Below are 16,463 nucleotides of genomic sequence, written 5' to 3'. Positions count from 1 at the left end.
TTTCACAAGGGCAGGTAGGAAGAGCTGCTGGAAAGATGGCCTTTAGTAAAAGTTGGAGTGGCTGCAGATACCTGTATGCTGGCAAGGAAGGAAGGAAGACCACAAAGCTTTGCAGGGAGGCTGCAGAGGAGCTGCTACACCAGGTTTTACTAAATGCACGGTAATTTCTCTCATTCATGAGTCAACATCTCTTGCGTTCATTGCTGGAATATACTTTTGGGAGTAGAGTAGCTGGAGCATTGTAGTTCACATGTCAGCTGTCCTCATGGTGTCACATTCATGTGGTCATGGCCAGAAATGCAGGTTCCCCCAAGCTTTTAAGTAGAACAAGCCAACAGTACTGGAATCTCGCTGGGGTGTGGAAATACACTTGTTTTTAAGATGAAAGGTAACAGCTCTTCAGCCACAGAGGAAACAGAGATTACAACATACAGCCGAGGAAATGTAAACAGGCTGAACTCAATCTAGTATTTGCAAAGGCACTTGTGAACCCTCTTGTTTAAACATGATTTGCACGTCAGAGCCTCCAGCATGCAGTCGAGGATGTGCTTACAGTATCAGTGTGCTGCACAGCAGTACAGTGGGTCTGTCTTCTCCATGAAACGAGTCAGGAGAAGATACGTTTGTAGGGGACCATTGCAGGCCATCAGAACCACCCCCTAGTTTTCCTTCCTCTTCTTGTCGCAGTTGCAGGAACAGCTCACGTGCAGAGGAGGGAGAGGGACCAAGCAAACTGGTGGGATTTTCTCCAGTGTGAGGTCTTTGCCTGGCTCTGCTATGGTTTGGCTGTGTAGTTTTTCTGACAGTTAAAACTGATATTTCTTGAACACATTACTCAGTCATGTAATATGTAATGCTGCAAAGAGCTGAAGAACATATTTTGCTATACCTAAAGCTTAGATCCACAGTAATGCTTAGAAGAGGATTTAGAGTTACTGTCATGTAGGAAACTCATTGCTGCTCATGTGAAGCTCATAACTCACCAGGTGAGAAAAGGCAAAGAAATGCCTGAAGGAACATTAAACCAGCCAAAGCAAGTTTAACCAGCAGGCAGACTGCTCCTGCCACTCTTGACACTGAACCCTCTTTCCCTTGAGCTATTTGGTGGTTTGCACCAATCTTTTATCTTCAGTCTTATTCCACTTCTCCTGTGTGCCTGTCCTTCGGCCCTGGCTAGCAATGGGAATTGAAACAAAAACTAAAGATACTCGTATTTTCTTCTCCTTCTGCTCTCCTGTAGCTCTCTGAATGATGGTGGTAGAGCAAACCATCCTTCTGTCTGTGTTATATCTGGTTTCTCTTACATCCCTCTTTGTCTCACCTCAACTTGAGGTGCCAGGGAGGATGTTTTGCATGCTATGCAAGGGAAAACATCTGGTCCTTAAAGTGCTCTTCGGTTTATGCCTGCAGTCAGCCTGCACAGCCCTGCACACTGTCCCCAACACATGTCCCACAGGATGATGTCACACCATGGCACTGCCAGGAGCTGGGCTTAGACAGACCTGGTGTTTGAAGAGCACGGTGCCACCCCATTGCCCATGATGCTCCATTGATATTCCTAAACATTGGTCAGGGCTGGAGTGCCAGGCAGCCATGCATGTCCAGCAGCATCTCCTAAAGACTGGGATTTTCTGGCCAGCGCTTTGCAGTGGCTGAGGCCATTTTCATCCCTGGGCAGTAACCTGTCTCATTGTACCTGGTCCTGAGTATTGGGGTGGACTCCATGGCCAGTCTGTACATATTGCCCATGGCAGAGCTTGGCAGCCGCATGTTTGCCACCAGCTTCAGTGAGAACGTGCCCAGAAGAACAGGGCTGGCAACCCCAAGGGGAATGTGTAGATACTCCTCCCTGTGGAGATCTGCAGAGGACTTACACTGCAGCCTCTTTGGCTTGGTCCTTGCACCCATGGAGCCTACAAAACACCACCAGCATTGCTAGGCATTGGAGCTGCAGGAGGAAATCATCTCATACTGGCGGTGCACCAAGAAATCCTACTGTTCAGGTGATATTCCTGGTGCCCATCCCTCCTCCACGTGCCTGTGTGGGGTGTGCAGAGGAGACTGAGGCAGAGAATAGGCTTCCACAAATGTCTCTCAGCTACTTGGGAAGCCAGTCTGTCTCTCTCCTTCAGTTCCTGCACCACTTGCTTTCCCCCTTCCCTCCTGCTGCTGCAGGACAGGCACCAGCTCACCAGGGTCATCCCAGCCTCAGGCTCACTTAGCACTCACGTCTTGTCCTTGGTACAACTTCGGCCGCCTGGCCAGACAGAGCGATGGAGGGACTGCTGGTTGTGCCTTGGTTTTCCATACCAGCGAGTTGCCCACTTCCCAGCCATGATGTAAGCTGACTGGTGGTATCACCTAAAGAGGTTTCCTTCATCTTGAATGTGTTCAGTTTGGGAACAGCTGAGCTCAGAGGTGATGGAGTTGGCCATTCATTGCATGAGGCACCGATAAATATCTGAGAAGGGGCTAAATTGATCTTCCTGAGACCATCTCCAAAGCCATCCCACTCATCAGCTCAGCTGTATGGTGAAGGATGGAAACTGGGCACCAAAGCTGGCTGCGAGCAGGATTAGTGACACTGTCCCTTTTGGGGTTTCGGTTTAGGGGATAGGTTGTGCGCTCTTGCTCCCTACAGGACAGTGAGTGCCTGGGAAAATGTATCTCACTGTTGACTTGGGGGTGACCAGCAAGGATGCCATGGTCTGTGCATTTATTTAGTGGGATGTAGAGCTGAACACTATTGCTCCTTGGGCTGTTTATGCGGGGGATTTCTGGGTAGCGACTTGGAAGTTTGTTCTTTTTCCATGATCTGTGAGAGCAAAGAGGACACAGGACTCTTGCTGGGATTATTAGTGTGTGTCACCTGGCTAGCACAGGGCTTGTCTCCTGGCTCTGCCCTGTGGAAGGCCTTGGTTTCTAAATTCCTGACACCACCAACACAAATACACACAGACAAGATCAAGACAGTTGTGGAGTTTTCATGTGTTACCAATTTGTTTGACATTTCAGTTTCCCCTGTGCCTCTTGAATGCTGTGTCAAAAGAGCAATGTTTGTTTCAAGTTTATCTGTCTTTTAGATAACACTCAAGAGCTAATGTTTCACGCTCCTTTTCAAGAATGGTTGCTTAGGGGCTCTTTTGAGTCTTCTGACATTTGAAAACACACCTGGTGACTTTGCCTCATTAGCTTTCAGTGTGCATTCGCCACAGCAGCACAGAAAACAGAGCAGCTAGGTGGGGATGCGGAGATGAGAAACTCCTCTGCTTGTCTGAGGATGTGATCTGCCCATTTTCTAGCAGTGCAGGCAGCTCCTGTACCATACCACTGGTAGCAACACAAGCAGCATCGGTGTGAGCAAACTCATGCTGCCTGATACGCATCTGACATTTTGCTCTCGGTACTTGTTTTCGAGTGATGGATCTTCCTTCTCTCCGTGTTCCCTCAAAACTCTTTCACTTTAAGCAGTCAGTAAAATTAAAGTCTAGTTTTCATTTTTACAACACATGTCTTCTGATAACTTTGCTGTCCTAATATAGAGAGTATTCCTGACCATATTTTAGTCAGGTGCTAAATATGTTGTTTGGTAAAACTTGTCCAGGGGTGTGCAAAGCCTCACCATCTTGGTCACTGTTACTGTCAAAGCCTGACTACTGCTCTATGTAGACTTCTAGAATAGGAACATGTCTTTGGATTAATGTCCTTCAATTGCCTTTCAGAGCATATCCACATTTCTTCAACTTTATCTCAGCTGAGCTTCCAAGAGATATCAATACCAACTGCTAAACAGAAAGGTGTTTGACCAGCAAGATGGAAAAAAAATGCAAGGAAAAGCTTGTTTTCACTTATTTAAGATAAGCAAAGGTGATACTGCAAACAGGAAGAAATCGTAACTGGATTTTTGTGGGGCTAGGGCTAAAGCAGAATTACAGCTAAGACTGGCTGTAATCAGTGTTCATGATTGCTAGCAGGCAGAGGGGCAGAAATGTCTCCCCTTCCTAAGCATTTTCTCCTTCTATTTGTTAGTTTATGTATGTCATGGAAGGGATTCATCCCAAATATGATCTCTGACTTGGAGGTTTTCTTAATCACCATGTAAAAACATTACTAGAACTAGATTTGTCGGGAAAGAGGGTGGCCTAGTACGCATTTCTTTTCCAAAAATAGATATGCACCAGGTAGGAGTTTGTTGGGTTCAGGACCTTTGCAGAAAGCCTGACCTCAGATACCTCCTGTGTTTAATTCCCATACTAATGCCTCCACCAAAAAACACCTACACAATCTTTTTTTGTCTTCCTGCAGCTTCAGTGGATGCAGGACGTGTTCCTTTTAAGTGGAAGGCTGTCACCCAGCACAGTGTATGGTCAGCCGAGTGCTGGCTTTCATCCTTCATCCGCAGGAGGGTGGTGAGTTCCCCTGATGCAGAGCCAGAAGCAGGGCAAGGGTGGAAACGAAACCCCCTCAGTTTGGGCATTTGCTCTCCAGATTCTGTACTGAGATTTTTATTTTTTTTTTTCGATGTGCAGTAGAAAGACAGCAAGTTCCTCCTCGGGAAGGCAAACTTCCCTTCCCAACAGGGAACTAATAACTGCTTGTACAGGTTTCTGAGCAGCAGCTTCTGTGCAGAATTTCAGGCCGTTGACCCCAGGCTTGGAAAATGCAGGCGAGAGGCTGCAAAAAGAAATGGTGCTTCTGAGCTGAATACCCTTAAAAATATTAAGAGGAACACTGGCAGAAGAGCACTGCATGAGTGCAAGTGAGCGGAAACTGCTAGGGCAGGAGTCAGGGAGTGAGGAAATGTCAAGAGGCAGAGAGAGAAGGGAAAAAAGTATAGAAAATGTGCCAAGGGAAAATGAGAGAATAAAGGGAAACATGCCAAAAAAAGAGGAAGAGATATAGGAATACAGCTTTTAAAGAAGCTGAGTGAAAAAAAAGAAACCTAAACTGAAAGCAAAGCAAACAGCCTAGGAAGTTAAAATTTCCAACATTTAAAAACACATGAAATCAAAACATAATGATAGAGTGTACAAGAAGTTGCGTATGCAAGCGTGCCTGCACGCACACAACATTTTGTTCAGTCCTATAGGTGTTTGTGTGTAGATTTATGTCTGGATCTAGAATTATTCTTTTCTTGGCAAAAAGCCACCTGTGGAGAATTTGTTCCCCAGAGCAGCTTCATGTATAATTGTTGGCGTTTTTTTCCTGCCGTCGCACCAGTTTGCAGCAGAAGACAGGTGCTTGAAATTCCGGTGGTGGGATGGCGGCGCCTGGTTTCCCAGCAGAAGTGCTTTATCTTTGCCATGGCAGCCACCCTGGGCACGTGGCAGAGTTCAGTGCCTATGTAGGGGGCAGGGGAGGGGGCCTGGGGAAGCCCATTTTGCTCCTGTGCCAAAGCCACCTACGGTTCGGTCACCAAAAATTGAGTGAGATTGAGGCTGTTAAGCATAACAGATAAACGAGAAGGTTGGTTAACTATGAGACAGCTTTTGCGCGATCCAGATTTTCAAAAATCATGACTTTGTTTCCTCCTAGCTTTGCAAAAAAAACCCTGTCATAATTATTGTAATTAAAAATAAAACATTTTTTCCATCTGTTCTTTCATGCCTTTTACTCCTGTGAGCCTCTGGCCAGCTGAGCCACTGAAGTCACGTCTTCATACTTTTCCCCTCATCCCAAAGGTGAAATATTTCCTGAAACCAAACCAGAACAGCTAGGGAACAGATTTTGGGCCAAGTCAAGATCCAACCAAGACTCAGGTTTTCTTAGGAGCACAAAAATAAATAAGTGAGAGCCATTATTGTTGCAACAGCCTCCACGAATTACATTTCTAGATCCGTATCCTTCTGGGAGCGGGTTTATCAGCTGGCGGAGTCACTGCCAGCCTCTGTTCGAGATGTGGGATTCCGGAGCTTCCCGGGAGAGCCAGGGGCGCGCACCCTCCTCCCTCCGCAGCCGGCCGTGGGCCATGGCTGCTCAGTGGGCTAATCATGGCCAGGCTTTCCCAACCTCTTCTCTCCCCCTCACCAAGTAAAACCTAAGATAGCTCATGCACCGTTATTAATATTTCAGCAGTAATCCCCGTTGCAGCAAATGGATGGTTCTGCTCAATAATTCATGGCTGGGCGTAGCCTATTAAATTTGTAGCGGGGTGTACACTTTCATGTTATTTATTTATCGTTGCTTTCATTTTATAGAGTTTTTTTCCCCTGCTATTTAATTTTTCGCTTGCTTAAATGCCTCTCCTTCAAAGTTCAGACTGCTTCCAGGAAATTAATCTTGTTCCTTATGTCTTTTAAGTAAGGCTAAGCCTGGGACTGGGCCATAAGGAAAACTTTCAGACACGCTCAGTCGCTTCAGTGCAGGACATCTCTTTGAAGCAAATGACTTTGGGACTTTGGTACCACGTCTGACAGCCCAAAGTTCTTCCCTGGCCTCGGAGCTGTCTGTTTTTTTTTTTCACAGGGGTGTTTGGCTCCTTCTGCTGAAGGAACAACCTGCTCCAAGACCTGTGATTGATCGTTGCCTCGTCTCCTCCTCTGCCAGCAGGCACTGATCTCTCCTAGGCCCCTGCACATATGTTTTGGGGAGGGTAAATCTTTTTAGGCTGGTTGTAGGTTGTACTCCCTGCTTAGGAGTGATCTTTTGCTTTGCTTTGCTTTGTGGAAACAGTCTGCTCATAGATGGTTTGATGTCTGTGGCCCTTCTTGATTCCTAAATAAGGCAGCCTGTCAGTGAAATCTAAATGAAGATTTCCTCAGAAGACTCAAAGATAGGTTTTCAGAGTTAAGGGTTTGGAAACCGAAAGCCGCATAAACATGTAAAATCATAAACCAATCTCCCAGCCTAGGTTTAACAGGACGTTATCCTCCTGGCCATTCCTGTGCGCAGCTCCAGGGGAAAGGGTGAGGTTTAGAGAGCCACGGCTTCTCAGAATGACCCCACCAAAACCATAATTTTCAGTGTGAGAGAACTTCTTTTACATGCCTCCTTCTCCAGATGCGCCAGTGTACAAGCCTAGATGTCCCTCCCAGCCCAAGTGTAAATGCCTTTTTTGCTGATTTACACTGGAGGTTGCCATCTCTGCTGTGTGGCAGAGGTTTCCCTTTATTTTCTTCACACCTGTGTAGGCATGGGCCATCATCCTCCATGCCACCTTCTCCCTCCTCCTCTGGCTCCACACAGCAGCTGTGCAGGGCACTGCTGGGAATGCCAATACAAGAGGTCCACGGGGGTCGGTGGGTCCTGGCATGGAGGGCAGTGGTTGCGTGGTCAAAGATCCCATGTCTAAGGAAAGGAGATCATGGCAGCAGATTCCAGCTGGGGGTGAAGCCCTGCAGGAGTAGGTAGGTCTGCCTCACTCCATCCTGCATGAACAGGTTGAGATAACGAGTGAGATGCTCTTGCACCGACAGATGTTCATGATATCATGATTCCACCCCCAAAAGACCCCAGTATCCATGTTGTGACAGGTTCCATGTGATCACTCACCATTGCTTTGCATTCTCAAGGCTTTTTATGGCAGATTTAGTGCAGGAAGAATACAACGTAAAAGGTATTATTTTCACATGCATTCTGCAAAGCCCCCAGTCTTTAGTATTCTCTCTCCTGCAGAGATCACATGTGCCATTTCAGAATACATTGCTAACATAGACAGTCCCAGCAGAGAGTCAAATTACCTCCCCCTACCTGAGCACATGCCATCAGAGTAATGACTCCTGCTTCACAAGGACTCATTTACCTTTCAACAGCATTTATGTTCTCAGGGTCCATTTTCAGCAACAAGGCAGGCATTTCAGTGCCTAAACCACTAGTGGCTACAGGAAGTGTCACTGACTTTAAAAGGAACAAGGGCAGAGTCACACGGAGTAAAGGTGTGGTTTAGATTGTGTCAAACCATAATGGAAATTAGATTGGGTCCTCTGTACTTATATAAAAGCAAGACAATATTTCTTTAAATGGATCACCTGTTAAATAATTTTCATTAATTTTGATTTGCCCTTGTTTTTCATGGATCAGGAGGTTCCCCTCAGAGAGTTCATTTAAAACTATGTTGTTATTAAAGACACTTTGCAAGGTCCACAGGAAGATTCCACTGTCATCTCGGAAGATCTGTGCTGCTGTCCCCACTTTGCTCCCCACTACACCCTTCCCATCCCATGTATTTTTTTGGATGGTGGACACATCCACAACCTGTGACTGTATCAGCAGAAGCAAGGAAAGTGGTGCATTATTTTAATGTGATTTTGCAAACTAGGGCTTTTGGAGAAACTTATTCCCTGAAGGAGAAGTAGCCTGGAGGAAGGCAAAGGACTTGGGAGACTGCAGTGGGCAGTTGCAAACGCAGGAGCCAAGAGGTGGCCATGCTAGAAAAGGCCACCGCAGTAATACCCTTCCCTTGTTCCCACAAGGAAACTGTTCACCTACAGCAGACCTCAACTCCATCCAGCTCGGGGCTGCCAGAACATAATGCTGCAAAGCTGCAGTACCTCTCTTTAGCCGGATGCCCCAGTTCCTCTGAATGTAATTCGCATTCATTGGAGGAAACGGGATCAATGGTTCCTGCAGGCTTTTTGGTTTGCCGCTTACCTTGCTAAGAAATATCCGAGCTTGATAATGGGAGAAAGCAGGCAGTCATCGCTGTTCCTAAGGGTCCCCAAGGCACCCGGGGGTGAAGGGGAGGAAAGTGAGAGCCTGTCGGCAGGCGAGGAGGTGGGAGTGGACACACATTGCTGCTCAGAGCCGCGGGCTGATGCAGAGGCACAGGAGAGCTGGGGCTGCGGGAGAGGAGGAGAGAAGCCGAGGAAGGGTTTGAAGTCTGCGGTGACACGGTCTGGCTGACCTGCAGTGAAGAGTGGCTGCGTTGCACGGGCAGCAGGATGAAAGTGTCAGTGTCACAAAAGGTGCGTGGAAAGAAGGGTCCTTCAGGCACAGGGACGATGAGGGGCAAGGCTTTTGAAGATTTTAGTGGTAACAGCAGAGGGGAAAAGACTGGATTTGACCTGTTCAGCTGTGGCATGGTCCATTTATAATTATAGTCCTTCCTCTGTAAGTGTTTAGACCCAGTGCATGTTAATTCATGATACTTAATTTGTAGACAATCAGCTGTTTCCTAATAATCTTTGCCTGTAACTGGAGGAACATCCCTCTCTAACTCTTCTGCCTTTCAGGCAAGTAAATCTCAATAGCTGCATTGGAATTTTGGCCCTAAGACTGGTGCTGTAGATCAAGTGTATTATTTTTCTAATGCAGGACAGTAATGGACATATAACTCAGTACCACAGTCCGTCCTATGGTAACACCAGCTAGCTACTGCTAACCGTAACCATACTTCATTGCAAAATACAAGCTATTTATATTGAAGAGTTATGATTCAACACACTTCTAGGAAATCGATACTATAATGATTGCCTGCAGTATCCTGCCCCGTGTAAGAAATTACATTAGAAAGATCATTGTCATACAATCATACACTGTCAGCAGTACCACAAACGAACATCATCCAGGTATGGGTAGGAGTTAAGTATTGCACCGTACTAGTTTAACGTATTTCAATGCTGCCCAATAAAATTGTGATTTGTGTGCACAGGGATGCACAGGGCAGAGTTTAAATATTGCGTTGTCATGACAGGACTTCAGCTGGTGTTACATGTAAAGACTACTGAAGTTTAACAACGTTTAGTGAGATAGCATTGGTTTGGTTTACACAGCGACATTTGGTTTACACAGCGACATTCCGGTAGGTCTTGAAATAAGGCAGAAAAAGGGAAAGGGATTCACGCTCCACATGGCCAATATATAAAAATATTTTGTTTATACTTGCCTTAAGAATCCATTATACTTTAAAACCCACCCCTGCTGTATTTGTATTTCTAAGCTTGTTAGAACACAGTTTTAGCACAGCTGACGCTGATTGGTATGTACTGGTATGACTCAATGCTGTGTACTGATGACACAATATTGAGCTCAGTCTAAGTCAGATGAATATAAAATATCATACGCTACGGTGGAAAATTTGAGTCCCTCACCTACCTTCTGCATAAGCCATAATAACTCAAGAGAGGATGTCAAGAGTGCTTAGCAAACATCTCTGATAAGGAAACACCCACCTCTAGTTTTCCTGTGCAAGCGAGATGTTAGATTTAAGGCATGCATCCATTTGATGCCCTCTTCCCTATCTCAGAAAAGGTATTGCAGCATTCAAGAGGATGTTGTGGAGAGCAACAGAAATAATTCAGGATTTGAAAAAGGTCTGTAAGAATAAAGTTGGGGCAAACCATCAGGCTGGTGTTAAATATCCCAGAAAATGAAGAAGAAGAGCCATGGCACAGTCTATCAAATAATGAAATACCATAGGAAAGGTATCTCTTTAATAGAAGGAAGTAACCAAAACCACTTGGAACATGCTTCAATGTTATTCTGAATACAGTGAACGTATGTGTGCTTCAAGGATGGATCTTAACTGTGGAGATTTGTTAATGAGAAGGTTTTCCTGAAGCTCTCTACATCAGCGTGTAGCTGATGGTCTAGCTGGTCTGATGAATCATGAATGACAGCTTTTTCATTAAAGACATTCAGTTTGGTTATTTTTTCAGCTGCCTGTTTTCAGAGGTAAAAGAACAGAAGTTGTTAAAAAAGTTGAAGGATGATTCTTCAGCCTAAGGAAAGTGGTCGGAATTTTGCTGTTAAGGCAGGACATTTCTTAAAATCCCCGCAGGGTTGATGAATCACTTTAATCTATTCGTGTTGTGTTTTCAGTTCTGTTAAGAAAAACCCTTAACACTGTGTCATCAGGGTTGAATGACAGCTAATGTCTGCATCCATCAAGCCCTTTTATGCTTGACCCTCACTGTAGCTGGGAACCGTGTCCTCGAAATCGGTGTCAGTTGTGAGGCGGTGTGAGGAGCACTGTGTTGTGTTTGAGGCTCCCCTGTACAAGAAAGGCTTTGACAAACTGTAGAGAGCCATTAGGATTGTCGTGGGCTGAGCACATGAGGTCTGAGAAGAGGCAGAGAGGGCTGGACTTGTTCAGCCTGCAGAGGAGAGGTCTGAGAGGGATCTGCTTGGTGTCTACACCTACCTAATCAGAGCTTATAGAGGAGATGGAGCCAGCCTTTCCTCAGGGGTGTGCACTGAGAATAAAAAGGTCACAAGTTGCATCAAGGGAAATTCCAACCACATGCAAGGAAAAAACTTTTCACGGCAAGGATGGTCAAACGTTGGTGGAGGTTGCCCAGAGATGCTGAGGAGTCTCCGTTCCTGGAGACACCACCCTGAGTGCCCCAGACTGACTTTGCAGCCAGCCCTGCCTTGAGCACGGGGTAGGACTGCAGACCTTGTTGTTCTGGGAGTCTAAAATGGGGCTGCTCTGATTGCCAAAGAGAAGAGGTGTCTTGTGCATGCATGCGTGCATGCATATGCTTAGTGAGAGAGAACGGAACCGAAGAGGGGTTGAGAGGAAGTGGTAGACGCCAGTGGACCTGTTGTAGGAGTAACGAGGTGAAGAGAGAGACCAGAGAACGGTAAACTTCCTTATAAAGACAAAATCTATTTCACTGTGATGTTTTGTTACCAGGCACTTCCCTTTCTGGCTCAGTCTTGGGCTTGACTAGCTGCTCTGCAGGAAAGGAAGATTTTCCTAGTCACGCAGCAACCTGTTGCGACATACTACTTCACAGTTTTTTGTTGTTTTGGGTTTTTTTTAAGAATTGCTTCTCTTTCCATTGGATCTGCAGCTGTTGAGCTGTTGCTTTGGCAGTTTGGACCCACCGCTTGAGCCCAGGAGGTAAGATCACAGCATCTGCTGTTTTTTTGGCAAGCTGCCCTCATCACGCGTACGAGCAGTTTAACTGCACAGGAAATTGTGGTCGCCATGAAAAAGTGGTGCATGTTCTGTATTAGCGTGAAGCCTTTTCCAAATGTCTTGGGCACAGTGTTTCTACTGACCTTCAGGAAAGTGTTTGATGGATTTAATTGGGCAGAGTGGTCTTTGACTGAGTAGAGTGGTAGTCTTTGAATTTGCGTTTGCTGGCATTTCATTGGTTTGGCAGGGTGTGATAAAGCAAGAAGCCATTATTTAGATTACAGAGTGGATCCCTGCAAGAAGGTAATTATAATTCTAGTGATGAAAAACACTGATTTATAAAACTAATGTATTTTGGCCTATGCTGTTTACAATATACTCTGCTGACTGTTAGGACATTTATACTAAGCTTTTATAAAAGTAATTTTGCTCTCCAGAGAATAAATAAAACTGATTCAAGATGGAGCCTGATTGTAGTAGGGACTCCTGCTTTAAAAATAGTGATTTGAGGTGGTCCTAACATTATATTTGCCTTTTAAGAACTTGTAAGGCTTGTCCCTTGTCTTTTTGGGGATTTCAGCTTGGCTGTAGATGAACTGTGACTTGCAAATGTCTACAGACATTTCATGCAGTGGTATCGTGGACAAGAGCCTTTGGGTTTAACTTTTTTGCTCTGTAAGAGCAGTAGACTTGCTGTTTTTGTCAGACGGGTTTCCTCATCATGTGGATTTGATTTGAACACTGTCTGTACAACTGACCCTTAAGCCTGTGAGTAACTTGACTTTTCAAGCAAATGGGACCTCAGGTCTTTGTTAGTGTAGCCAAAGTTGTGTGTAACATCAGCCAGCTGATCCCTCACTGCTGCAGATATCAAGTGAAGATAATCTCCAGCAAATGGCAGGCGAGATTGTGCCATCAGAAGTGCAGATGGGTGCTCATCAGATGGCTGATTCGTTGTCTTGGTAAAAGCAGATAACGTCTTGAAACCTCCCATGTAGAGAAACTCTAGCATGTATCACCTTCCTCCCCTCTTGCTTGTCACACAGGAGCAGTTTGTCTTCCCGAGATGGGGCCAGAGGGTCTGCAGGGGGTCAGGGATGGGGCTGGGCAAACTCTCCTGGGTGGACAGGAAATGTGGAAACCCCCTCTGTGGTGGGAAACTCCATCGAGGAGGGATGCTAGAGCCAGGAGAGACTGGGGAGTATCTGCCTGCCTGCTGGTAACAAGCGTGGGGATTTCTGCTTCAATTCTGAGGTCCAGATTTATGTAGCTCCGAAGCTGAAGACAGTGCTCACACAATAGGTAAAAAAAGGTTGTGTTACGTTACTGTTTTTTAATCTGCTTCCTCAACCGAAATCGAGTAAGGTCTTGAACAGAATACTGTTAAGGTAATAAAATGTTTGGAGTCCTATATGAAACTCATTGTACTTAAAAAATTCTAGCGGTGTTGCTTCTCTCTCCCTGCTCACAGAACGTACCATGCACTCCATTGTGTGTGCATCCAATTATGCTACCAATTGGTTTTTTATCCTTTTCCCTTCTGATTTCAGTCATGAGCAGCCTAAACCTCAGCTGTGTAGCAGAGAGCAGATCTGTCTTGGTAGAAATCCTAAGGTAAAAGTCATCATATTTTTTTTCTAAAGTATGAAAAAACTTTAGAAAGAGATAAGTAAAGGCGAAGGAAGGAGAGGGGGGAGATCAGGAGAGTGCAGTGCATTCAGAAATGTAGCTGATTTTCATACTTTTAGCCCTTTCATGCAAAACAACAAACTCCAGTGAAATGCTGATACAAAAGGTAAAATATTTATCAAACCAAAAAATATTTATGAAAAAAACTGAAACAGCATTTAGGATAGTGAAAGCAGCTGCGCTGCAAGATGGAGTAAGAGGCTCTGCATTGGTCACTGTCTGCATCTTTGCAGTTACCAAAGGGGGAAACTGTAGGCTAGAAAATAAATCACCACCCCCTAGGTGAGACAAGCAGGGTGCCCCAGACATGGAGACAGCGCCTGCAAGGAGGAGGGTGGTGCACTGCCATGAGGCCCGTGGAGGCTCAGGGACCACACCATAAGGCCAAATTATTCTTCAGAGGAAAGGGGCACGAGTGGACTGTGCCTCCTGCTGCTCCAGTCCCTGCTTTGGTTCCCCATTGCGTACTCAGAGACTCTAGAGCTCCCAGCGTGGCATCACTGCAGGAGGAGGTCTCAAGCAGCCATACAGCCCATAAGGAGGGCTATGTTCAGATGTGCTCTCTGTTTTCTGGTCTAGCGTGGTGTGGGTGGAAGGGCCTGATCACTCAGTGGCTTGCCAAGCCTCTGTGAATCCCTGTTGGGGATTCAGTGCGGGGTCCTTCAAAACTGATGACAGAATACAGCTCACAGCATGGAAGCAACAGCAACAGATTCATAAATCCAGGTAGAATCAGTCAAATGCAAATATACATTTGTATCTAAAAATAATATATCATAGAATCATAGAATGGTTTGTGTTGGAAGAGACCTGAAGGATCATCTCGTTCCAACCCTCCTGCCGTAAGTAGGGACATCTTCAACTAGATGAGGTTGCTTAAAGCCTCATTCAACCTGATATTGAACACTTCCTGCGATGAGGCATCCACAACTTCTCTGGGCAACCTGTTCCAGTGGCTCACCCCTCTCAGAGTGAAGAATTTCTTCCTTACAGCTAATCTAAATCTACTCTTTTTCAGTTTAAAGCCATTGCCCCTTGTCCTATCACTACATGCCTTGTAAAAAGCCCCTCTCCAACCACCTTTTACACCTCCTTTTTACAGCTTGAACATGTTTTTAATATTTTCCATGCACAGAGGAACTGTTTTCCTGCTAACACACTGGAAACATAGGCCATGTTCTCCTTTTCTTGTATCAGACACTAGGCTTTCACAGGACATTTGGAACTGAGTCAGTACTTCATGACCTGGTCTTCTGCCGTTGGGCTGCAGTATGATGACTACCTCACAGGAACAGGAAGAGAGGCAGTCATCTATCTGTCCCAGGGTTTTGTGTCCCATCTGCTGCTCCTGTCGTGATGGGGCAGAGGTGGGATAATTCCTCGTACTCATATCCAAAGCAGCCCCTGTAGATGCTCTCCTCTTCCTCCACCTTAGTTAGCAAAAGCGAAACTGGGTGGGGCAGGGCTTTCATTGACAAATAGGACGTCTACTGAAAGACTGAAGATGCTTGTCAGTTTGGCATGGTTTGAAAATCAGCTTTGACACAACAAAAATAAAAAAAGGAAGAAGAAAACAACTGGGAAGTATTTGAGAATCTAAATATTCCTTTTTCTATGGAAAAATGTTTTCACTTAAAAGCTAGCTAGCTTGTGTTGGCAAAGGGATAGAAAACATAAGTGACCCAACATAAAACGTAGTGTACTGCATCAAATTTTTCTTTAAAAAAAATAATTCTACAGACTGTGATTGAAAAGTAATGTGCATATACATACTGTATCCCTGGTAGGATGTATCTGACACATAAAAGACACATAAGGAGAGTATTTACGGGTTCACAGCTCTGCTTCTTCAATGTCTTAATTTCCTTGAAGGATTAGCACTCCCTGCCACTGAGTGGTGTATTGGAAAGAAATCTCTATTTCTCTACAAGCTCTGTGGATTTTCCTGTCCTAAGCCCTGTTGACTCGTATTTGATTTAAGACACAGGCATTACATTGACAAATAAGGTCCTTTATAAAACAGAACATTAAGAAAATAATTCATGGGCATCACCACATTGCTTTCTGAATAGCAATAAATGTCTTTTCTCTGTGTTTCTTCAATTTGTATACAAAATAAAATACGTGAAGTGCAACAGCTTAACAATTCCAGTGCCTGCATACATGGTGAGATTTTACTGTTGCAGGCACCAGTCTTTTAAAATGCCTTTGGGACAAAGAGTGTCATTTATTGCAGGCTAAACTGTGAAACTTATCACGTACCAGGGAGGAACTATTTGCCACAACTTCAGAAAGACTCCTCTCTGTATTTTGCAAGCTGATTTAAATAGCAAGATCCCACCTAAATTGAAAGTACTGTAATATCTAAGTTGCACATTGCTAATAGAGCCACATATGTTTCTGTCTACTTTAGAATTTAAAATTTAACTCAGCATTGTTGAGCAAATTAGAAAAAGCTCTTATCCCTATGTGTTATCTACAGCTATTTAAACAGGGAAATAGTCATACCACTAAAGGCACGGCTTGAAAAATGATCTTTTTTTTAATGAACCTCATCACCTGTTCAAAGATGCTGCAATTCTTCATGCTTCTTCACTGATTTTCAAAGTTGTTGTGCAAGAAATGCATCTAATTGACACATGGTTCAAAACCTGATGGTATTTGCTGATCCTGTCAGTCATGGTGAGTAGCTGGCTAGCTGAATAACTCACCAGAGAGGAAGAGACATATGGATTCTAGTTTTCATCTTACATCATTAGCAGAAAAAAAATCATCACAAAAAACGTCCATGCAATCTGCCTGGAAGCTGTGATGCCAAACAAGAATAAAAGACGTGGATGGGATTGTTTGTCGAAGATGGCTAGATACCCTAGAGCCATTGCTTCACATTATTGCTGCTCCAAAGTGGCAGGAAGGCTGGTAAAATTTAGCATTAATGCTACTATCCTACTTTGCTGTGGATACACTATGG

At 44.9% G+C, this 16,463-nt stretch overlaps 1 protein-coding gene across 2 annotated transcripts in view; it reads left to right on the top strand.

Annotated features, from left to right (window-relative positions):
• Positions 1–11,614: 11,614 nt before the first annotated feature.
• LCP1 (lymphocyte cytosolic protein 1) overlaps positions 11,615–16,463 on the top strand; it is a 34,522-nt gene continuing 29,673 nt past the window's right edge. For both annotated transcript variants that reach the window (XM_086612023.1, XM_086612029.1), the window contains exon 1: positions 11,615–11,785. The gene's annotated coding sequence lies outside the window, so the exon portion shown is untranslated. The remainder of the gene's footprint in view (positions 11,786–16,463) is intronic.

This window comes from Tauraco erythrolophus, chromosome 1 (assembly GCF_009769465.1).
Source record: "Tauraco erythrolophus isolate bTauEry1 chromosome 1, bTauEry1.pri, whole genome shotgun sequence".
In the NCBI taxonomy this organism is placed as follows: domain Eukaryota; kingdom Metazoa; phylum Chordata; class Aves; order Musophagiformes; family Musophagidae; genus Tauraco; species Tauraco erythrolophus.
This window is presented reverse-complemented; position numbering and strand designations above follow the sequence as displayed.